General features: G+C 41.1%; 1 protein-coding gene across 1 annotated transcript in view; it reads right to left on the bottom strand.

The window, feature by feature from the left end:
• Positions 1–24,478, bottom strand: part of LOC122802318 (beta-galactoside alpha-2,6-sialyltransferase 2-like) — a 650,690-nt gene that overhangs the window by 112,382 nt on the left and 513,830 nt on the right. Inside the window, exon 3 of the mRNA XM_044071960.1 lies at positions 2,916–2,991. The gene's annotated coding sequence lies outside the window, so the exon portion shown is untranslated. The remainder of the gene's footprint in view (positions 1–2,915; positions 2,992–24,478) is intronic.

Here is a 24,478-nt window from a genome sequence, read left to right on the forward strand (position 1 = left end):
GTTTTTGAAAGATTGTAACCTGATGAAGCGCAATTTTTATTGCGTGAAAGCGCTTGTTCCTGTTTTCTTCTTGTCATTAAATGCTGTTTGATTCAATTCGTGGTGGTTTCAAGCAATTTCTTCAACACACTATTATCAGTGTGTTAAGGGGGGGGTCTTTAATGTTTTTGTGGGTTTTGGTATCCCAAAAAAATTGGGGATTCTTGGGTCGGTGACTAATAAAATCTAAGAGCCTGTTGCTGATTAGCCCATCATCACTCATATCATAGAATTCATGTCAGCTATTTTCATATGCAGCTTTCACTTAAGGTCACAGTAGTCATAAAAAGGCTAGTTCTGTAGCATGCCTTCAGTTTTGTGATTGTAACTGTCCATGTCCATTACTAAAATGCCTCCACCTTTGTCTGCTTCCATTATTCTTCTAGTGACGTCTGAACTCAGGGCTTTTAGGGCTTTAAATTTGTGCAGCTTCAAGTTGTACAGATGAGTTTTTGTGGGTTTGTTAAGGATCTTCCTAATATGCAATTCACATTTTGCTTCAAAAGGTGAGACAGTGGGGTGAAGAGGAGTTTTTTTTCTATTGTTCCTTATGGATTCCATTATCTGGCTTAGCTTTATTGAAAAAGAAAAGCTTTAGGTTAATTTTTCTTGTAAATAATTTAAGGTCAATGATGGTCTATACTACGTTGCTCCTTTTCTGGGGAATGAATGTCGGACCTTTTTTGAGCAGTTCATGTTCTGTACTGGTCAGCTGTTTCCTGGAGTGGCTCCAGATACTGCTCCTTGGTTGTTGATCGGTGCTATTCTTTCATGAGGTAGGTCTGATGATGGGATCCACAGTTGTTTCAATTCTCTTATCCTTTTCCATGTGTGTGGTGAATTAGGTTGACTGGGGATCTGCTTAGTCTCGGACGGTAAGACTCCTCTGCATGCTGGTTCAGTGGGGATTGCAGTACTAGGTTGTTGGTTGGAAAGTGACTGTAGCAGTCCTGATCTAGGTATTACTTCTGTGGGTCCAATCTCAGGGATCTTCTGCCTTTCTGAGAAACTGGCTGGTTTTCCAAGTCGTCGTTGTTGCTGTTGATCCTTGGGGTGCTGCAGCTATCAGATGGCCTTGTGCTGGATGGTCTGACTTCATCGTCTCTTTCATCCTGTGTTGGGGTTGTTTCTATATCCCTTGGACTGTAATGGTCCATGGAGTTTTGGTACCTGTTAAAAGAGTGTGATTCTTGCTTGTTATAGAGGTCTCTACGGAGTTTTCATTTTTTTCTTGTGTTGGAGTCTGTCATTAAGATTCCAGAGTCGGTCAAAACCTACTTCAAGCTTGCCATCTGGGATTCCTCTGGAGTTGACTTCCAGTTTTTCTAGTATTTCACTGTGTTTTTGTAGTTTTTTTGTTGTGTTCAAGGATGCATTTGATAAGGTTCAGGCTCGCTTCGTAAAGTGTGTCTTGCCATTTGTTGTGGAGCGTTTCGTCTGTGTTTCTAGTCTTTTTACCAGTCTTAAGCCCTTTGGGATGATCTTTCTCTCTATACAAGTCTTCAGGTATAATTCTTCTTACTGAAGGCTCTTAACAGCTTTGAGGTTTTCATCTAGTGGTTGGATTATATCAACCTCCCTGTGGATTGGAAAAACGTAGGTAACAGAGGTCGTCAAGCTTCAGGGCAGTTCAAAGTTCATTCAGGCCTGAGAAAAAGAGCAAAGGGCAATTTTCTGTATTGCAGGGTAATAAAATGACCGTGGAAATTAGGCGCCACCAAGTGCTCCCAAAAGGACATTTGAAAGAAAAAAATTGTTTTCTTCACTACAGGTGAGGGTACTAGCAGAATGGGCACCATCTTGTACCCAAATTTCAAAAATGAACAGTGATAAACACACATTACATTTCTCAAACATTTGAAGAACAGATGTCAACAGTCAGAGAACACCCTTTTCTCACCACTCATCTATAGAGTGTCTTTATGCTAGTACAAATTAAGCATTCTTTGAAATACTCTGACAACCACTCTGTCATTAGAAGGTACATGAGCTGCTTGTTAGTGGCCAAAAGGAGTCCTTCTGCCAATTCTCCCATCACTAACATGTTCATTGGTCAGTGTACTCTGCAGTACAATATATCTTGGATGCAATTAGTGATATAACATGCAGATATGCTATAAGCAAAAAGGATGTTAAGAAGCTGCTTGAGTGGCATGAAAGGGATAAAGCCCCGATTATGACCCAGGCAACCCAGGTTCAATTAGCAACTCAGGCAACTAATGGTGGGTGAGGGAGGAGTGGGCATGCCCATTACTGGAGGGGGGAGTGATACATGAGCATCTCCAGATGGCAATCCCTGGTAGAGGCTACGGTCATCACCAGGGGAGGCGTGGTAAGCAGGCAGCAATTGGGATTGGCTGAGTTAATGTGGAGGTAGTGCGATACATAGTGAATCCTACATTGCACACTCCCACAGAACTGTAATATGCTGCCACAAACAGCTGGGGGGGGGGACTAACAGATTAGGCAAAACTAAGACCTCCCCTCCCCAGACAGATGATTACCGGAATAAGTTTAGGGGGACAATAGAGTAGCTGATTGACCATGTGCCGATGAGGCACAAGGGCTGGGCAGGTAATGATGATGGAAGGGTATGAGAAAAAGGGATTAAATGGGGGTAGGGGTCCAGCTTACTGATATGATTACTTAGTGCGTCTCACACCATGGTACTTGCAATGGTTTAAAAAGTGTAACATTTTCACCAGAGTGCTTTCAGTACCAGTTTATGACTTTCAACAGCTTAACTGCTTTTTAGAAAATTCTGATCCCACAAAAATATATTTAAAATACAAACAATATAATTTTAAGTACACAGATTATAATAGAATCAGATCAATCAAATAGATTATATACGAATGTAATGGTTATTTACTTACAAGTGCAGGATAGTTCTCTCAACGATGAGAAAAGTTCCCCCTCTCATGACCAGAATCATCAAATTATACCTTCAATCTGGAAGAAAAAATACAAATCCTACAATGTTACTATTATGCAATTATAAATGTGCAGATAATCATGTTATCTACTGTAAAAGATTTAGCAGAGTTTTATTTTTGCTTTATTAGCAGATGCATATAAACTAGGCACCCACTTGTCATTTTCAGTATACCCTGAATATTCCTCCAGGACAGCACCAGTTTTCCATGTCCACCTCTCATTCCTGCAGCCTTAACTGATGGAACATGAATGAATGAAAATATAGTTTGCTCTCTCATGTGCCTAGTCACTCTTAAACAAATAAGACACTTAAAATTTGTTGTGGCAGTCTGCTATTGGATTCAGCAGCAACCCTCTTCTGTACTGCAAATCCTTTCTTTTCATTGTACTTTCCTCATGTACACTCCATTTATATCTTCTAGATCTTCGGGAATTAAACAAACTGATGAGGAAGTGATAGAGAATGGTTATGCAGGAATCTATTCAATCACAGCCCAGTGAAATAGAATATTTTCACCTGAACACTTATTCTGGAGTTTAATAAATGTGACCCCTTCTGGGAAGTGGCAGCATGTATTAAAGCAATCAGGGTGTGGGCTTTGGGAAGTGGGGGCACTTCACTTTTCTCACGGGTATTCACCGGCTTTGTTGCCAGTCTTTAAACCACAAGCATCCGTACAACACGGTCATAGTCCACGTGGGTGTAAATGACCTAAGACGTACCTCAATGGAATATATGAAGACAGACATGATGGAGCTCTCTGAATACAAGTCTCAGGAGGGTATGAATCTAGCTTTGAGTAGCATCCTACCTTCAACAATGACGGTGCCACAGTACCAGCAAAAAGTGACAAGACTTCAAAATTTGGCTTAGTTTCTGATGTCACAAAAAGGGGATCCAATGTCTGTCAGCTTGGGAAGACATGATCAACAAACCACAAACTTTGCCAGAGATGGTTTGCACTTGTCACCACTTGGCTTCCGGATACTGGCAAAAACGTTTTCTCCATAGTGCCTTTTTTGGTCCATACCAAGCTGTCAGACCCTTCTACATAACAAAATCACCCATGACCACCTAAAGGTACTATTGCTCAACACTTTGCATTTAAATAAAAAACTGCACTCCCTGGAAGCAATTTGCCCTGGAGAATGCAGACATATGTGCAGTCACAGAAACATGGTTTAGGAACCATGGAGAGCACCCCAGCTATTAAAGGCTACAATGCCTTTCATACATTTTGATTCCACACAGCTCAGAATAAAAGAAAGGGAGGAAGTGACTCAGTGTTCAAAAAGGACAGGTGCACTGTTAGACTGGCCCAAAAACATGACTCACTTTGAGGTGCTCCATGACCAATTAACCATAGTTGTGACCCCCCAGTCATATCCTTGCCAGCTACAGATCCCCCAGCATGAGTCTAGAAAACCACACCTTCTAGCTAAACCTACTGGAATCTCTTGACATTCAGCCTAACACCATACTTATGGGTGACTTCAACTACCCTTCATAAACTGGGAGACGTATACATCCCATACTTCACTTGCTCAGAGATTTTTGGACTTTGTCAACACAAACACCCTGGAGCAACTAGTTAGCTCGCCAACTAGAAGTACAAACAACACAGGCCTGGTACTCATGAAAATGGAGGGGATGCTGCTCTCTCCTGTGCATTAATTCTTCCCTGGTAAGATCTGACCAGAAAATGATCTCCTCCTTTTAGTATTAAAACTAACCTAGAACCCCCATCAAACTCAAACCTGTTAAGAACTTTGCTAAGGCCAATTACCTGAAATTAAGTGACACCTTATTAAACTTCCAAGCCCCTCCAAACCCAGACAACACTGAGGCCTACTCTATGCTGTACACAAAAGCACTGTACAACCACATTCATAGCTGCATAGAGGAGACAATACGCGTCTGAGTCAAATCTATGATTACTGGCAAAAACAAACCACCCTGGTGGACCCCTATCATAACTAGGCTATTCTACAAAAGGCAAAAAAAATCCTCTCCAAAGACAAGGAACAAAAGCAATGCAAAAAGATACTCTCCAGTCTAAATAAACAAATTAGAGACCTGGTCAAATCTGCCACAGTAATCTAGGAGGCAAAGATAACTCCCCAGGTGACCATAATGTTTTTTTAATTATGTTCATAACCTCAGAGGAAATGCTTATGAATGTGCCAAGTTAATCACTTGCACCCAGCCTGAAACTACGGAAACCATCCCCCTACCAGTCATTATGAGCAAACGGGTCCTTACTACATTTGCTAAAGTCAAAAACACAGCCTCTATGGGTCCAAACAACATTCCAGGATGAATCGTAAATAGATTAAAACACGATACATAAGGACCATTAGAAAATCTATTTAACCACAGCCACAGAACAGGTTTTGTCCCAGAGGAATGGAGGACTGCAACAGTCATCCCTCTGCACATGGTAGACCATCAACTGACCCAGAGAACTACAAAACCATAAGCTTGACCAGTCTTATCTGCAAGGCCATGGAGAGAATTATCATGGAATTGATCAAAAACGACACAGGAAATTTCCAAACATTGGACCAGACACAATTTGGCTTTGCAAATGAGAGGTCTTTCCTGCTCAATCTGGTGGACTTCTTTGAGAAAGTCACCAGGGTTGTGGATGATGGAAAAATGGTACACACCACTTACCTAGACCTGGCCAAACGTGACACAGTCCCCCAGTCAGGGATCATAGATAAACTTACTGCATTAGGCATAAACCCCTACATCATTAGGTGGATAGCAAACTGACTCACTCACAGGACAACATGTTGTCCAGGCAGGCAAATCCACTTCCGATAAGAAAATTGTTACTAGCAGTCTCTCACAAGGCTCAGTATTGGGACTACTCCTGTTTGACATATGCCTCTCTCAGGTGAAGACCAATGTTGGTAGCCTCTGGCTCACCGAGTTCACCAATGATTGTAAGCTGGGACCAATCACTGAATTCTCCAAATGATGTTGATATCCTATAAAATTACCTAAAAAATGACAAATGAATAATGCCAAAGCCATGGATGGAGACTAAATACTAAAAAATGTGTAATCATGCCCTTTTGTAAATCAGATATCCCTGCAAATTATAATATTGACAGCACACCCCTAAATGCAGACCCAGTGGTGAGGGACCTAGGGACACAGATAGATAATAACCTCAACTTTGACCGCCAGGTAGCTGCAGTAGTAAGGAAATCCTTCTGTGTGGCTCCACTTATAAGTAAAGGCCTGGCATCAAGGTCAAAGGAAGTCAGTGCCATTGTGCTCGGCCCTCATCAGGCCCATAATGGAGTAAAATGCCCCCTTCTGCATGTACCTATCCAGGCACTTACACCAATTGGAGTGGCCCCAGACACGTCTTATGCGGACCAGCTAAAGACCCTATCCTCCTTTACGTCATCTCATATCATTAAGAGCTGAGTTATGCCTGACCTACAAGGCATTCTCTGATGCAGCCCTGATGAAAACATTACATATTCGCAAGAAAATTTATATGAATTTAAAATTTTATTTGGGCGGCGCAGTGGTGCAGCAGTTAATGCTGTTGCCTCACAGCAAGAGGTTCTCCGGTTCGATTCTCGGCTGGGTGCCTTCTGTGTGGAGTTTGCATGTTCTCCCTGCGTTTGCGTGGGTTTCCTCCGGGTACTCCGGTTTCCTCCCACATTCTAAAGACATGCTTCTGGAGCATTTCTCCCCGGGCCTCCGCTGAAAACAGGATCTGTGGAACCTAGTCGGACATTCCCGGTCAACAAATGTTAAATAAAAAAATAAAATAAAATAAAAAATGAAGTTTATGCGTTCCATGGACCTGAACTCTTTTCCCCTCTAGGCTTTCAAATATTAGCTAAAACATTTTCGTCCCCATAGTGCCTTTTTTAGCCAGTGCCAATCTGAAAGTACTTCCGACATAGCTAAGGAAAACCAGAAAATCTAATGGTATTACTGCTCAATGCTAGGAGTCTAAACAAAAAAAAAACTCTACTGCCTAAAAGCTCTCTCCACCCTAGAGAAGGCTAATGTCTGTGTGTTCACTGAGACATTGTTTAAAGTTGCAGACAGCACACCGACAGTCCAAGGTTATAATACCTTTCACACATTTAGACCATCTTCTACACAGACAGGAACTAAAGGTGGAGGTGTATCAATATATGTGGAGGCGTGTTGATTTACATAAAAAATGAATTTATCTCAAGACTGGTCAAATAGGACAGTGCACTTGAGGTACTCCATGTTCAAATCACCATAGGCAAAATCCAATACCACTTCCTTGCAAGCTATAGGTCCCCCCCTCTATGACCCAGGAAACCCATACTATGTATTTAAACTTATTGGAAACACTCACCAGCCAACCCGATACCATATTCATGGGCGATTTTAATTATCACATTAACTGGGAATCCTATACAACACCAAATGTACAGGCATAAAGCTTCCTGGATTTTGTAAACAAACTTCCTGCCCGCAACCTCAAAGGCAATACACAATTGTGTGCAGAGCTCATTGTAAATGGAGCCACCTATACTGAGCCAGAAGATATAGCAAACCTACTGGTTGACAAATTCAGCTCCAGCTTTACCCCTCTCTCCCCCTCAACCTTCCCTCAGGAAATACCATCTAGTATAACCCCCCCCCCCCCACTATCACTAGGGAACAGGTCCTTAATACTCTAAGGCCAAGAACACAGCATCAGTGGGCCCAGACAATATCCCAGGATGCTTTCTAAATAGCATGAAGTATGAACCATCAGGCCATGTGGAAATGCTGTAACTGGAGCCACCGTGCCTCATGAATGGAGAACAGCAACAGTCATCCCTCTGCACAAAGGTGGGCAGTCCAAAGACACTGGTAACTACAGACTCATATGTCTCACTAGTCTTATATGCAAAACCATGGAAGGAATTATCATGGAAATGATCAATAATGATATAGTAAACCTCCAGACACTGATCCAACCCAGTTTGGTTTCATCAAGGGCAGATCATGCCTACTCAACCTGGTGGACTTCTTTGAGAAGGTCACCAAAGCAACGGATGAGGGTAAAATTGTTCACACTGCCTACCTTGACCTGGCCAAGACATTTGACACAATACCTCACTCAGGCATTGTTGACAAACTCAAGAGGTTAGGTACAAACTCTGGTCACCTGGTGGATAGCCAACTGCCTCACAGACAGGACCCAGGAAGTTAGAATTGGGGAATCCATCTCTACAAAGCAGCCACTCACAAATGGAGTCCCTCAGGGATCAGTCCTTGGACTGTTCCTTTTTGGCATTTACTTCTATAAAGTCAAGGCCAATGTCAGTGGTCTCTGCCTGAATAAATTTGCAGATGATTGCTAATTAGCAGCTGTCATTAAATCCCATACCAACACAAATGTTCTACGGGAAGGATTGAGACAGACAACTGGTGTCAGAGCCATGGACTAAAAGTAAATGCCAAGAAATGCATAATGGTATCCTTCAGGAAGTCATCCACCCCTGGTAATGGTCATATTGACAACACACCCCATTAAAGCTGACCCCGTAGTCGGGGACCTAAGGACACACACACACAGTAATCAGGGAGGAAATCATTCTGTGTCGCACAACTTATAAACAAAGGTATGGCATCAAAGTCTAAGGAACTTATTGTTCCACTGTATTCGGCATTCATCAGACCTTGCCTATGATATAAACAGGACCTGCTGGACAGACAGGTATGTATCCCAGTGACTTCCCCATTTCTGGAACAGGCGATCCATGTGAAGCAAAGTACCCTCCCTAACCCCAATTCAAGTGTACCTTGGACAATTGGATAAGGAACAGGAAATTCAAACCTGGCTTGGCATCTATGTCTCTAAGGGACATAGGAAACCTGTAAATGGTTCATCTCCCAGGCCCCTGCTTGTAAATGTTTCATCTTCCAAGCCCCTGCTTACACTTATCAAGGTTACTAGAATTTGTCAGAGATTTCGGATGCACAGCTAGGCTTAAAAAGACCCTTGTGGTCATTAGCCTAGTAAATACCTATGAACCTACTTACTCTAACAGAACTTGATGCAAAAGCACAATCGTTTCCCAAAGGCTACCTTGTCCATGGAATAAACTTCCCATCTTTATAAAACAAAGCACATCCCTTACTCTCTTCAAAAAAAATTTTTGATATGGATGGGGAACTGTAAATTCACTCCCAGGGTACTGCCCATGTCCCTTATGGACAAAGGCAGTCTGTAAAATGACTCAGAGCTCCAACACCAAGACCCATTACACCGATACTACCCCATCCCATATCTGAAGGATTAAAATAGAGTATTGATATATCCTGGGTATTATCGGCTAGGCTTGTAAAGGCTCTTGTGCCATTAGCCTAGTAATCGCCTATGAACCTAAGAAGATAACCTTAGTGGGACCACTCAGACTAAAGAGGTAAGCAAACTGATTCTACATAAATACATACACATTTAGTAGAAGATGGGTTCTTATAGTTCAGCAGTATTCAAATGCTTAAAACTAGGTGAAAAAACACATTTACTCACCCCTTTATCCAGTGCTTCTGATTTTTTCCTACTCCATTTTAAACATCCTCCTCTGCATCTATTGTACCCATCTATAACTCATTAGGTATTGAAAACCAAAAGCTTTTACTGAAATGGTGGAAATCAAATTGCCTTTCAAATGCAACCAAGTAGCTAAAAGTTGATTATAAATCATTCCCTACCCCACAATGGGCAAAGATCTCCATGAGTAATATGGGGAGGGGATCGGTTCTGCTAGCACTACTGTTATTACTATATCTACTCTAGGACCACTGCACCACAAATGTTGATTACCTCCATTACAGCAATTTAATTCAAAAAATTGTATCCATTAGTTTCCCTTTCTGAAACTGTAAGCCACACACTGCCACTTGGCAAAACTGGGTAAGTATGAAAATCTGATTTCGTACACCAAGTAAAAGTTTACTACTGTGAGCCTAGTATGCATCAGCTAAAAAACAAAAGCACAAGGAAATTAATACAGTACAGTATCTTTTCAATTTAATATTTAATTATTAATCAATATAAATAAATTGATAAAAAGTCTAAGAATTGACCAGAATATCAACAATATACATTCATGATCAAAATTTTTATTTAGACGTTTTTCTATAATTCTCTATGTTTGATGTATTGGTGAATTTTATATTTATGCTGATGATTTTTCTTTTAGGCCTCCACTGAAAATTAGAATTTTCTGCTCAACAAATATTTCATCTCTGAGAAGTGGATGGAGACATCATCTCTGGACTGGCAAACCAGGCTTGTGGTCCCACTTTTCTACTGTAAGGATAAGAGGGCATATTACAGTTGCAGAGTGATGTTTTCCTCGGTTTGCATTGCAATGTATTTGCCATTCTGCTGGACAACAGAATTTATCAGTTGAGTGTCTGATTCAAGAGTAATAATGCGTACTACCTCAGCTGCTTGACAGCAAATCAGCTCTTTGTCCTGGCATGGTTAATGAAGGAATCACGACGATTCATCAGTATGGTCTACATAAGTGTCTTGTGAATCTGAAGCCATACAAATGTATACCCTGAAATACCTTTTGGAAGGTGGTACAACAGTAGTGGGTCATATTAATTTTTTAACCCATGATTTATCTTATTTGTGGATGAAGGAGAAGTGGCAACTAGCAACCAACAAGCATAAGGCAGAAAATTAGCTCTAGAAGAGGCGAAAGTCCATTACAACATGAAAATAAATGGTCACACACCCCTATGGGCAGTTTAGCAGTTTATCAGCAATTCACTTCCCCACTAGGATGCGGGATGGAACCAGTTACATAACATACATTATTCAGACACTCTATTCAGTGCTGGCTCTTTACTGATGTCATACAAATCTGGCATACCAAGCACTAGCACTGTTGCATCCTTTCTTTTCAGGACCAAGCATCACAAGACCAACTGTTCAAGAAATCTGACAGCGCAAGTGCTCTCAGTTACAGGTGACTATTACATGCCACAGTATTCAATGCCTGTTACTGCCAATCAAACATCAACAATGATCCTCATGGCACAGCAGCAACATATATAGGTGACAGGAACAGGCAATGTTGTCTACGAATTAGCCAGTATAGGTCACAGAAATGGTAGCTTTTTTGGTTGTTTGCATCTCCTCAGACACAGACTCTACCACCATTCAGACAAGCCTGCAACAACCTTCCTTTCAACACATCAGGGATTAGTCATGGGCAATGTCAACATCCTACAAGAGGGTCTTACACAAACAAGTGATTGGTGCCAAAGTCATGGCCTTAAACTCAATGCAAAAAATGTATTATCATCCCTTTCGGTAAGAGCAATGTTCCTGCTAACTACCACATCAATAACAACACCCTAAGTACGCAATCAGTGGTGAGAGAGTACAGTTGTGTACACTTACCATAAACGTAGATGTTAGAGTGTCTCACTGTTGCAGTCATCACATTTGGGTTATCCCTGCTGGGGTAGCCCTCGGCCGACATGAATACCAGGGATTTAGTATTTCTGCATCGGCTGCTGTCGCTTGTACACTGACATCAGGTCGTCAGTGGTGTAAAGGAAGGCAGCCGATGCCATCACATCAGTTTTTCTTCCCCTAACCAGTCAGGAGCCCCCAAAGTAGGAGACCAGGCACTGGTGGCAGGACCCCACCAGTGGAAAAAAAATACCAATATGTCCCTTGTAAGGAAAGGAGAAAGTACAGTGGTGTACACTTACCATAAATGTAAATGTTCGAGTGTATTCAATGTTGCAGTCTTTACATTTGGGTAATCTGCTGGCAGGTTGCCCTCAGTCGGCCTGAATAAGGTCTTGGGTCCTGCGTCGGTTGCGGTCTCCTCTTTCATGACGTCAGGTCATCAGCGTTATAAAACATGCAGCCGACACCATTTTATTCAGTTTTTCTTGCCCCAGATGTCAGGTGCCCCCCAAATGGGGAGCAAAAAAAAAAAATATATATATATATATATATATATATATATATATATATATATAGATAGATATAAATAAACAGCAATATATGTAAATGCACTTTTAGCAACATAAACTTTACCTTCATCTAAAAGCAAATACACCACAAAGGCTTTAGGATATAGTGAAGGAAAGAGAAGTTATAGAAAAGGGGGATGGTGGGTGGGTAACCCAGACTGCAACAGTGAATACACTCGAACATCTACATTTATGCTAAGTGTACAGAGCTGTACTATGTACTTCATGTTTCACTGTTGCAGTCATTCTGCAAAGCTATGGAAAGGACCATCATGGACCTCATAAATAAAGATATTGGGGACCTACAGACACTGGATCCTACCCAGTTCGGCTTTGTTAAGGGCAGATCCTGCCTCTTAAACCTGGTTGATTTCTTTGAAACAGTCATCAAGGCCACTGACGAGGGGAAGGTGGTCCACACAGCCTACCTGGACCTCGCAAAAGCCTTTGATACAATACCACACTCGGGCATTATAGATAAGCTCACCAGCTTAAATATAAACTCCTATATCACTAGATGGGTTGCAAACTGGCTCAAGGACAGAACCCACATAGTTAGAATTGCTGGAGCCATGTCAGACTCCAAACCAGTTACAAGTGGCGTCCCACAAGGCTCAGTCCTGGGACCTCTCTTGTTCGGTATATATTTCTCGGAGGTACAGGCCAACACGGAAGGACTGTGGCTGACCAAGTTCGCAGATGACTGCAAACTGGGTGCCATAATCGACTCTCCAGCTGACACAAGCATCCTCCAAAAGGGCCTCATAGAAACAGACAACTGGTGCCAGAGCCATGGCCTCAAGCTAAACGCCAAAAAGTGTATAGTCATCCCCTTTGGCAGAAACAAAGTGCCCACAAATTACCACATAGGTGGTAATCCATTAAGTACAGAAGAAGTAATTAGGGACCTGGGGACCCAAGTTGATAGCAATCTCTCATTTGACAGCCACGTGGCCAAAGTGGTTAGAAAAACATTTTATATAGCCCACCTAATCATGAAGGGATTCACATCTAGATCAGGGGAGGTCATTGTGCCTCTTTATTCATCCCTCATCAGGCCCATAATTGAGTACAATGCCCCTTTTGGGATGTACCTTACCAGACACCTGCAGCAACTGGAAAGACCCCAAAAGTACCTCACCAAGAGGATCAAAGGGCTCAAACAGATGCCATATGCTGCCCGGTTAAAGAAATTCCAGCTCTACTCAGTGGCATACAGCCTGCTCAGAGGCGATCTGTGCCTGACGTATAAAGCCATGTCCAACCTGGAATTAATGGACATGCTGCACCTCAGAAAATCCAAATCCCATTGAGCTACGCGCTCGAGAGACTTGAACCTCAGCACTGAAATAAATAGGACATGCTGGAGGGACAGATTCATAACCCAGAGGCTCCCTTCACTCTGGAATAAAATCCCAGTCCAGGTTAGGCAGAGTCCCTCATTGCCTCTCTTCAAGAGGAATCTTGATGAGTGGATGGGAGATCGTAGGTTTACCCATGGTATCACTTCTGTGACACTTATACTAACCTCGAAAAAGGGCATAGCAAAATTAATTTAAAATGGGTGGCGAAAGCCAAACACACTCTGGCTAGGCTTATAAATGCCCTAGGCCAGATAGCCTAGTATGAACCTATGAACCTATTACATTTGGGTAGAATCCCAACGCTATGGATGGGAGGACAGAATTAAATAGCATTAGGAGCGGCTATAAGGCCCTGCAGAACTGCAGTGGCAAAGCCTGCCCTGGATTTGGAGAAGAGAGGCAAAAGATAATGCTTTGTGAAGGTATGCACAGAGCTCCAAGTAGCAGCTTCTAGAATGTCTTTGGTTGGAACTCCTTTGAGAAAGGCTGCTGAGGTAGAGGCAGCCCTGGTGGAATGTGACCTGATTCCCTTGGGCACAGGTTTACCATGGTGCAAGTAGCAAAAATGAATGCAGAGGCTTATCCATTTAGAAATAGTCTGCTTTGATATAGCCTTCCCCTCTGATCCTGAAGCAAATGCCACCAGTTGTTGCTCAGCCTTTCTTAAAGATTTGGTCCTGTTTAAGTAGAATCTTAGTTGTCTGTGTACATCCAATGAATGCAGAATCCTCTCCCCTTGTCTGTGTATGTCCAATGAATGCAGAATCCGCTCCCCCTTGTTCTGCGGATTTGGGTAAAATGTTGGCAGGTGAATAGTTTGGTTAAGAGCCACACTAGATACTACCTTAGGCATAAAAGAAGGATTGGTCCTGAGGGACACCCTGTCCAGGTAAAATGTAATAAAAGGCTCCACAGCCATGAGAGCCTGTAGTTCTGAAACCTTTCTTGCTGAAGTGATTGCCAAAAGAAAGCTGTTTTCCAAGATAAAAATGTTATATCCGCAGTAGCTGCTGGTTCAAAAGGAGGCAGGGTGAGTTTTTCCAGCACAAAATTGAGGTCCCATGCAGGAGTTGGTGATCTTCTCGGTGGCCTTAAATTTTTGGCCCCTCTAAGATAGCAGACCATGAGAAATGATTGGAGGCTCCATATTGTAATGAGCTGAGATGGCAGAGGCATGGATTTTTATTGAAGAAAAAGATAGGCCCTTCTCAAGCATCTCAGTCAAGTACTGTGAAATCTGAGGGATATTTGGTTTTGCTGTCTGTTACGTGTGCTTGATTCCAAGCACAGAATATCTTCCATTTATCAGCATAAGATTTTCTAGTACTAGGCCTTCTGGCTTCCAAAATGACATCCATCGCAGATTTACTGAGAGGTGTTGTTTGGATAATTAAATGATCAGCCATGCTGCAAGGTTCAGAGTTTGGAGCTGGGTGTGCAGAATTTGATTGTTCTGCTGAGACAGTAGAGGACATATTTGAGACAAGTAGCAAGGAGGGAGTTTAAGACATATTCCTTAGAATTGGGTACCAGTGCTGATGAGGCCAGTCTGGAGCAATTAGGATCATTTTTGGTTTTTCCTGTCTGACCTTTTAGTAAGACCTTGGAGAGAAAAGGCAGAGAGGCATAGACTGATAGCTTTTTCCAACTGAAGGATAGGGCATCCACTTTCCATGGTTGTCTGTGATAAGTCATTGTGCAGAATTTGTCCAGTTGATAATTTTGGGGAGAGGCAAATAGATCTATGTCTGGGCGTCCCCATTTCTGTGTTACCATGCCGAAGATTTGTGGGTCCAGTTTCCACTCGTGCGGGTCCATAAGATTTCTGCTTAGTTCGTCTACCAGAGTATTCTGTTTTCCTGGCAGGAATTGAGCTTGAAGATGTACTTGGTAAGTCAAGGCTGTGTTCCACAATGCCATGGCTAGTCTGCAAAGGGGGTAGAAATGTGTAACCCCCTGCTTGTTTATGTACCACATAACCGTCTTTATCAGTAGTTGTCCTGGATGAAGTAAGTCCTTGAAGGCCTGTCAGAGCATTCTGAACCGCTAGCATCTCTTTCTAGTTGATATGCAGATGCATTTGTTTTGGGCTCCATATGCCCTGAATGCATCTCCCTGCCAGGTGGGCCCCCCCAAGCATAGTCTGATGCATCTGTAGTTAGGGTTTGGGTGGCAGGGGGTAGAGTGAATGACAGTCCCTTGTTTTGGTGACATGTCTCTGCCCACCAAAGAAACTCCTGTTGTAGGCAGGGAATGAGAGGAATCATTGTTTCCAGACTGTGACAATGTTGACTCTATACACTTTTTAGGTACCATTGAAGTTTCCTTATATGCAGTCTTGCATATGGAATTAGTAGAATGCAGGATGCCATGAACCCCAAAGCCTGCAAAATTTGCCTTGCAGATAACTGGGTTTTTGTTGCTGCCATCTGTTTGAAGTATGTTGTCAGTTGCCTTTGTCTGGCGTAAGGTAAGCCATCTGGGCAGTTGTATTCAAGATTGCACACAGGAATGTAATTATTTGAGGGGGTACCAGTTGTGATTTCTTTTCAATTATTGTGTACCCTAAGCATGTTAGAAGCCTTTTTACAAATGCCAGATGTTGAAGAAGAATATCCTTGTTCTCTGCTTGAATGAGATAGTTATCCAGGTAAGGATAAATTTGTATGCTTCTTTGTCTGAAAGAACCAATTACTGGTGCCAGGCACTTTGTAAAGACCCTGGGCACAGTAGATAAGCCAAAGGGCAGTGCAGAGAACTGGTAATGCAAAAAACCTGCCTTGAAGCGGAGGTATCTTCTGCACGATTACCTTATTGGGATATGCAGGTGTGCCACTAACCAAGTGTTGCTGCCCAGCATAGGCAGTAGCTGTTGTAAAGTCAGCATTTTGAATTTTGGAATGTCCAGATACATGTTCAAAATCGTTAAGTCCAGTATTGGATGCCATGCATTGTCTTTTCTGGGTACCAGGAACAGCCTTGAATAAAAATCTTGTCCTTTTTCCTGTTTTGGTACTGGTTGAATAGCCCCCATCTCCATGAGGGACGTAACTTGCTTTTGAGCCTCTGCCCATTGATTTTGTGGCAGATGTGGCCAACCATTTGGAATTGCAAAGTATGGAAATGAAATCTGTACCCCTTGGATACTATGTTTAATACCCACTTGTCCTGGGTAATTAACTGCCAATTTTGAGCATGAAGTGCTAACTTTCCCCCCAAGGGGGCTGCCAAAAGATAAGTGCTTGGTGAAGGTAGAGGGAAGTCATTGAGACTGCTTACTGTAGGGTGGAGCTTTGTTTCCTCCAGATTTGGAGGTGAAGGCACCCCATTGCTTTGACCTGTAAGAACCCTGTGATTGGTATCTAGAGCCTTTTGAGTGCCTGGATTTGCCTGGAGAGGCTCTGTTGGACATAGGAAAGGACCAATTTTTAGTAGGCCAGTGCCTACTGAACCTGGGTGGCTGCACTTGAAAAAAATCTTTTACAGTTTGCATAGATTTAGCTTTGTCTTCAATTTTCTTTAAAATCTCTTCTACCTTATTACCAAACAGAGTATCATGCGTAAAGGGGCATCCAACAATTTAGCTTTAACGTGATCAGGCAGATTTTGCTCCTTGAGCCAGGCATGCCTTCTAATCACAGATCCAGTAACTGCGGCCCTGCAAGAGGCCTCCAAGGAATCAAAACCACATTGCAAAGTATGCTTTCCAACCTGTTCTGCTGCATGCAATAATTCCTGTAATTCTTTATTTTCCACACAGAGATTTTCTGTTTCAGTAAGCCCATAACATGCTGTTGATATTTAAGCATATGAAACTGGCAGTTTAAGGCCCTAATTGCCAAAGTTGCAGACGTATAAACCTTCTTTCCCCACCTATCTGGCGCCCTGGAATCTCTATCAGAGGGGGTAGGATTTTTGGCTGTAGAGGCCTTTACACCTTTGGGACCCTGTGAGATAGTCTCAGGATCAGCAGCAGGATTTTTGAATAAAAATTTGTGGGAGTCAGGAACCCTGTAATATCTGTCTGGCTTACTAGGAGCCGGTGGTAGGGAATCAGGAGCCATGTTTGATTCCGAAAACACATCATCAACAATGTCTAATACAGGAGGTATAGCCAAAGGCCTATGCTGAGGAAGGAGGAGGAAATCCCTAAGCCTCTTTTTTGATTCCGAGAAATCCTGACTCTCCCAATGAAAATATTCCCTTAAAGTATGCAAGGTTTCAACAAAAGAATAATCCTCAGGAGGAAATTCAGATGGGATGGATTCTTCTGCATCTGAATCCTCATAGGGTGGAATAGAAAATTCCTGATCAGAGGAAGAATCAGAAGAAATGGAAACCTGATCTGAAGATTCATAATCAGTGTCTTGCCTAGGCCTCTTAGCAGGGGGGGGGGGTTTGGGAACCCCTGATCAAGGTAATTAAGTCCTCAGCCATTTTGATCTGTTATTTAAGAATAGGGACCTGAGCACGTGGCTCATGCATCATTTTTTGAGACTTAGAAACTGTTTTTGATCTTGTTTTTGAAGCTGGCATCGGTTTTATATAAAAATGTTGAGGCCTGAAAACACCCTTAGAAGCCGGTGCCTGCTCAGCGGCTCCAGACCCATCCAAGGGAGAGACATCCGCGGGTTCAATACTCTGAGAATCTCGTGGCATATCAGACTCCACATGGGTCTCAGTAGAGGCCTGCGACTCAAAAGTAGTGGGTATCATGGGCTGCGAAAGTGCCTCACTGAGTACCGGCAAACCGGCGACTGGCTTAGGAGAAGCTTCGTCATCGGTTTTGGACTTCGACGGCCTGTCTCTGTCTTTTTCTTTGCATTTTTTGTGAACTCCAGTAGTCAGATTGCTAACAGATGACATTTCAGGGTAATTAAATCTGGATCCAAAATATTTTGAAACAAAAATATACTGACACTTAATAGTGTGTTGGTTAAATCTAGTACAAAATTGACAGCAAGGCATGTTATGATCTGGGCCTAGGCAATGAATACAGTACAAATGAAAATCCTTATGAGGTATTTGCTTCCCACAAGTAATGCAATTATTAACTTTTACTGACATCAGTAAGGAGCAAGAAAAAGTTTCCCCAACGGGGTACTTAGCTTTAGTTGAAGATCGGTTCTGAAACTTGAATGCGAAAATTTCAGGAGTTGGCCGACCGGCACTTGCAAACTGCTTCTGCTTCGGGCACTGCGCATCAAGAAAGAATGAATAAATGGTGTCGGCTGCATGTTTTATACCCCTGATGTCATGGAAGAGGAGACAGCAACCGACGCAGGACCCAAGACTTTGTTATTCAAGCTGACTGAGGGCAACCTGCCAGCAGATTCCCCAAATGTAATGACTGCAACAGTGAAGCACGAAGAACATCAATAAAGAAGAAAGGAAACAAAAAGAAAAAGGGGGAAAGATTGAGGGAAACCAGGACTGCAACAGTGAAGACACTAACATCTACATTTATGGTAAGTGTACACAACTGTACTATGTTCTTCATGTTTCACTGTTGCAGTCATCACATTTGGGTAGATTCTCAAAGGAAATGGGTGGAGGCTAGCATGCTCTGCAAAACTGCAGAGGCAAAACCTGCCCTGGATTTAGAAGAGAGGCAGGTGGTAATGTTTGGTAAAAGCATGAATAGAAGTCCAGGTGGCAGCCTCTGAGGAATGTTGTAAAGGTGGAGGCTGCTCTGGTGGAGTGGGTCCTGACTCCCTTCAGGGAGGCTTGCTATGCTGTTTGTAGCAGAAATGGATGTAGTGTGCTATCCATTTTGAAATGGTTTGTTTGGAGATGGCTTTGCCCTCTGCCCCTGAAGCAGGTCTCTATGATTATCAAAAGAAATACAACAAGAGAACAGATATTCAGCTGTGTTGACATAGTTAGGTTTGAGTCATTTGTTTTAAACAGTCAAGTGATAAATTTTCTCAAGAAGTATATAATTCTGTGACAGTTAATATGTAATATTATTTGACTACATGAATTTATATCTTAATTTAATATTACATTACTGACTTTTAAAACAATAATTCCTTATATTCAAATTAATTACTTTGATACCTAACTGACCCTGAAGAAGGCATACGTTTGGCAAATGTTCTGGTTAAAATTAAGTATGGAAATATAAAATAATCAAAACCAACAATTGGTTAGACAAAAGTTAAGTCATTACCACAAGGGAAGCACAAAACACTACTGTCGTATCTGGAACAGCAACACTAAATACAGTAAAATGGTGAACTCATTCGGTCCATCAAAATTGGGACAGAAAAAAAACTGAGTAGGAGCTCTTCAAAGTTGTATCAAATGGAGTGGATTACATGAATGGGCGTTTGCTGCAGAAATATGATGTGATAACTACAATTCATTCTAAGTTTTTGGACATTAGCAACACTGCTTATTTGGGCTAGTCATTGTCTGCACACCAGCAAATTAGATATGGAGATAAGGTACATGCTGATTCTGGTTTTACTACATAACAGCAGTGTTTAACACCTGTTCTGCAAATTGATTAATATTTGAATCAATCAGAGAGAATCTTCCACCCAATCAGCTGAAGATGAAATATACTGTGATACTTTGAGCTGAAGAAGAGAGCTTGCAGTCCATCAGAATTGCTAGTAGCCTTTAAAACAATTAAGACACATTAGGGGATTACTAATATTTAGGTTGGAGGAGGAATGGAAAGGACTAATATGAATGAAAATTAGTTTTCAGAAGGTACTGTGTATGGCACCAAAATATAATACTTTGTCTCAGAAACTTAAAATTATATGGAAGAAATAACTTCATAAATACTTTTATGCACCCGTCAAGTCACAGTAAATATACAATGTTCCTGCAGACTGTGGAAGATGGGAAGATGGTTTAGAGGGATACGGCTACTCATTTTTGGGAGCTGCCTAAATTAGGTCGACTAAGCAGTAGTTTCAAACTTTAATTTTAGACTTTAGGCCAGGGGTCTAATTCTTTTACCATTTGTTTTTGTTGAGGGTTTTGCAGAAGGGTAAATGGTTATGAATGTTCTCTTTTTTACTTTTATTACTTTCTGTGAAAGTAATTACTGTGAATTGGAAACCTTCTGACCTGCTTTTGAATACACAGCTGCACATTTTTTTATACTTCTCCACACACTGCTCAATGTCAGTCATCCTTCCCTTCTTTGGGAGCTGCCACACAGACAACCATCTTCAGTCCCTAACCTCATTCTGCAGTGTTTGATATAAACACCTGCATCATTATAAAAACTAATTTACAATCAAGTCATCAGATACCTTTAATCATAAAGAATTGCGTGTCCCTGTCAGTAGAATACTGGTCTGGTCATAGCTCAATGATGACAGTACAGAGCATGGAAAAATGATAACCACATTAAGCCATCTTCATAGACCTATCAAAGCTTTAATACTGTGAACTATCTGCTATGTCTAAATTCTCGGTTACATCTTCAGCCCACAAGCTACACACTGCTCAATACCTTTCTTACAGACAGAACATTCACTGTACATACTAGTACTTCCTCCTCAGCAATCCCTGTCTATAAAGGTCTCCATCAAGGTTCAGTCCTCTCCCTTTACTTCAAACTACCCTCCACACCTTCCAGTTTACCTATTATAATGTATGGTGGTCATGAGGATATGGCCAGGACCCTCCACCCCCATTATTTCTACCTCTTCCAACTTGACCAACATAAATAGTAAACATTAAGAAAACAAAAAAAAATATGTGCTGTTTGGAATCCCCTCAAAAGCTTAGTAAACACCTCATCAATGACCAAATTACCCACAATTACAAAATGCCTCTTGAAACAGTCCAACATTATAGACACCTAGTAATATGGCTAGACACCAACCATTAACTACTACAACCAAATAATCAAAGAAATACAATACATATCCTTTTGGATCAAAAAGAACCATATACTTTCTGCAACTGCAAGGCCTAATAGCCGTAGGCAACAAAGTCATCTTACGGCAACTAGAATAATTTATTTTATTATTATTTAACATTTGTTTACCGGGAAAGTCTTGGATGACTTAGAACAAAGCCAATTTTCAGCAAAGGTCTGGGAAGAAACACTCCAGATGCATGTCTTTGAAACATGGGAGGAAACTGGAGCACATGGAGGAAACCCAGACGAATGCAGGGAGGACATTCAGAATCCGCACAGAAGGCATTCCAACAGAGAATCGAACCAGAGATTCTCTTACCGTGAGGCAACAATGCTACCGCTGCCCCACACTAATCATGACCACTTCAAAAAGAAATCAGATCATAATGCAATCCACCTTCAATAACATCGGCAGATTCTTAACACTCTCCCCTATGACAGATCACCACTAAAACACCATCCAAAGCAAAATTTATTTATTTATTTTACATTTATTTACCAGGAAGGTCCGACTGGACACAGGTCCATTTTCAGCGGAGGCCCGGGAAGAAAAGCTCCAAGTATAGCAAAATACACAACAGTATATGACAATATTATAAAATACAACACAGTGTTGTACAAAAACAGTGGCTGAATGTTCACTGAAGTTTGGTAGTAGTAGAATATAATACAGTGATAAACTTATTTACAAGATAAGATATAACTTAGCTTGGTAAGGTTGAGCATACTTAGGAAACAGCATAGTAGAATACAATACAGTGAGAAATGTATTCACAGGGTAAAACAAAGTAGCTAGATGTAGTTGAGCATACTTAGCAAACAATATAAAAAATGATCATTGCTGTCTAAATGAGGGTTAGTATAAGCTAACCTGGGGGGGGGGGGGGTGACATGGGCAAAATGGCTTTCAATCATGTAAAGAACTAATTTTTTACTAGGCTCCATGATATATAAACATTACTACAAGAGGGCCCATTCTTCATCAGTAGACATTCCAAAAGACAACTGCCATATAGCTTGAGATCTCTCAATATCTCAAATCCCAGCCTTCTCACCCAATTCACCAAGCTAAATGCAACAGAACCACCTTCTCAAGCATGGCACAAAAATCTTGGAACTCATCCCTAGGTACATAACTGACCCAATATTCTACCAAACATTCAGAAAAGTGCTAAAAGCCCAACTCCTTAGCCAAGAAAAATGCAAATGTTTCAACAAATATATTACTACTTAAACCTGAGCACCACAAACAGTAAGTAAACAGCAGACTAACTGCATATAACAAGTTAACTCAGAAGGGTACATATGGCTCAGAGCACTTAACACATGCAGAGAACATTAAACACTACCATAACAACTTGATTAACACACTCCGGTTACACCAAACAGCATGAAGTGAGGAAAAGCAGATATCACACACAGGTTGATTATTCTTATCAGTTAGAAAAACATTATGATATAGTTTTTTTTTTTTTTGCAATGTCTTTCAGCATTACCATTTGTCAACAAAATGCAATCCATCTACATCTTCGACTTTACATATTTACATTATTGCTTGTTTAACATTTGTTCTTTGTGTGTCTCAATATACATCCGCTGACAACCGTCTGGTGCTGAGAACAAAAATGGTCCACCAAGATCAACACTCTACCTTAGTAAAATTTAAGCATACATACCTACCCACACATAGTACTATATACTAATTCACAATGTTGCTATAAGTAAAGCAAGTAGGAGTAATTGGTAGCAAGAACAGCTGTATAGAAACAGCCAGCTAAAGAAAAATGCAGTGAAAGACCATGGATATAAAAATACGACTCAATAAAAAAGGCTAGTATTTATCATTTGTACAGTTCATTCACATAATGGCAGTGTTTTGGAATAATCTTCATGTCTGAGGATACAGTTTTAAATATTTCCACATATCTCAAGAAAAGTATAAAATCCAGGTATTTTTACACTGAGGCACTACTGCTTGCTTCTCGTCTTAGTCTCTGAAGAATTCCTGTACCATTTTTGTTGTAATCAAACTGCATGTGATAGATTTGCTTTCCTCAGTTCATGCTGTTTAGCACAGCTGGAGGGCTTTAATCCAGTCAGTGCTAGGTGCAAGGTTTAATTTTTTCTAAATGTTTTTCTTCTAGAGTAAAATGCAAGGAGGAATTGGCTAACAGTGGTTCTAACTATATAATAAATTTACAAAATAATGACAAAATAACATGATTAAAACAAATGCATGAACAATGCAGTTTGTTGGTAAATGGCTGCATATCAGTAGAAATCTACAGTATGAAATGTATTCAGCTGTAAATGTTCACATGTTTTCAATCATAAGACTCCTACTGAAACAGCTACTTCCTTCAAAAGGGATTTAGCAACAAATAATTACTGTCACTAACAGAAAAAATAATACCTTGGGAAAGCACTAAGGCCAGCTTAATGGGAGCTGCAGTAGCTGTTCGGCCCTTTGACATTGTTAACAGTCAGGAAGTGAAACATCTTATCAGTACCGATGCAGCCCTAAATTATCTCCATGTCATTTGCTCTTCTGTTACTGCATGTTAATCAAAAATGACTCGCACTGGGAAAATGATAAGAGGGGCAATTCTGCAGTCATGAACTAATCATAGTTATGGGGCAAGACAATGACTGAGCACCAACAATTCTAAATCTATTTACAAGTACTGTAATGGTGATTAATAAAATTAGAGTTATGCAATCTGTGTAAACACTGATCTTCCAGACTATGTATCCTACTTATGACATAACTCACACTTCTGAATAAGGAATGCAGAAATAAGGATGTTGTGTCAATACAGATTTACCAAGGCTGTCACTAAACAACTGAACACTGACGGTCCTCTTCACATTTTTATTGAAGGCAATCCATAAATACAATTAGTACCACCTTTTCTGCTTTTTCTTCATTCTTTATGATTTCTTTCTTTACTTTCTGCAATGTGCCATGAGCAGTATCATGCAGGCACTGATTATGAGTTTTCTGACACAGTGGAAATAAAGTGGCAGTAATAAAAAAGTATCATTGTTCTCTGGCTTGCATTAACCAAACAACATGGATTGCAGCATTTACTTTTTTTTCCCCAACTTACTATTTTATTGCATTTTCAGTTTTAAATGTTAACAATGACAAAAAAAAACAGTATGCAATGAAAGAAAATGAAAAACATTATACAGACATTTAACATAAATCACCTATATCATCCTGTCATG

Source organism: Protopterus annectens, chromosome 5.part0 (assembly GCF_019279795.1).
Source record: "Protopterus annectens isolate FY-2018-M chromosome 5.part0, PAN1.0, whole genome shotgun sequence".
Lineage (NCBI taxonomy): Eukaryota > Metazoa > Chordata > Ceratodontiformes > Protopteridae > Protopterus > Protopterus annectens.